The following is a 1,321-nucleotide window of genomic DNA, read 5'->3' on the forward strand; positions in this document are numbered from 1 at the left end:
AAGGACAAGGGGCGGGGGGGGGGGGGGGGGGAGGAAGTAGAGAAAGAAAATTAGCATCACTCGATTTGATAAAACAAGCAAGCAAAAAACCACAGATCTCTCTTCAAAAGAAAGAGCTTTCTTTTCATACAAGCATAAGTACAGCATTATTTGTGTGTCTATCTGTTTTTAATCAAGCCTGGGATCCAAGATTTGGCCAAAGTCAAAGTGGCTTTGCCTCCCGTTCTTTGTACCAATGGCCAGTGTGGTTGAAGAGCAGCTGTTGGCAAGACTTCAGAACAGAGATTTGAGATTTTATCTAGAATTACAAGAAAAATCCTTCTTCAAATACACTGTGGGATCTACCTAAAAACTTATTAGTTACTGTCTGTTGTTGACTCATCATCTAAGAATTCTGCATTTACTTGAAACAATGTTGTCTACTGCATAGTTAATACTGTATCTACCACATTATCATCTCAGCTGCAATCTCCACTCAGTTTTGAAGCCCATTTTGACCAACAAGCTACTTTTCTCTCTTTGGTATGTTTGTCCCTGCTGCACTATCTATATATTCCCTATTTGAATAAGTTTCTCAACCTCTCTTCCTATAAAGGCCCATTCTTGAGACCAATATCTAGTGTAGTGTCTATAAAAAACTGATCAGTAGATCAGAATTGCATATATTGAATTATGCCACAAAGAAGTCCTAGGAAATAAAGCTATTATTTTTTCATTGTCAATATAAGAGGTTAAAACTTCATCCGACCCATATCTAACAATGTCAGTGAAATTAAATAATACTCAGTAAACTAAGCAAGAGGTGAAAGTGAGAACTACAAAATTTTAGAACTGCGTCTTCAGAATGGAAATTTCTGACAAACAATGAGGGAAAAAATATATCCTTCTAGAAAGCAGCTCCTCTTTTTACATTTGTGCTACAATCTTTAGTTATAATGCACTTTCACGCAATAATGAGGAAAACCAACAAACCATCATTAGTTAATGCACAAAATTTAGATATCTATGTTTTTTTCTTTTTTTTTTTAAAGACAATGATATAAAACTGTCTGTTTAACAGTAATTAATGAACAAACATCATGTTGCAATATCTACTACTCCAACTGATTCAGGTGCTGCAAGTACTCTTCAGACCAACCCAATTTCCTTGTATGACCAGGTGACCCGCCTGGTAGATGAGAGAAAAGCTGTGCATGTTGTCTACCTGGACTTCAGCAAAGCCTTTGACACAGTCTCCCATAGCATTCTCCTGGAGAAGCTGGCAGTTCATGGCCTAGATGGGTGTACTCTTCGCTGGGTTAAAAACTGGCTGGATGGCTGA

General features: G+C 37.5%; 1 protein-coding gene across 1 annotated transcript in view; it reads right to left on the minus strand.

Moving 5' to 3' along the window:
• Positions 1 to 1,321, minus strand: part of KCNIP4 (potassium voltage-gated channel interacting protein 4) — a 231,264-nt gene that overhangs the window by 164,122 nt on the left and 65,821 nt on the right. The gene's annotated exons all lie outside the window — the stretch shown is intronic.

This window comes from Egretta garzetta, unplaced genomic scaffold (assembly GCF_000687185.1).
Source record: "Egretta garzetta isolate BGI_Z169 unplaced genomic scaffold, ASM68718v1 scaffold151, whole genome shotgun sequence".
Lineage (NCBI taxonomy): Eukaryota > Metazoa > Chordata > Aves > Pelecaniformes > Ardeidae > Egretta > Egretta garzetta.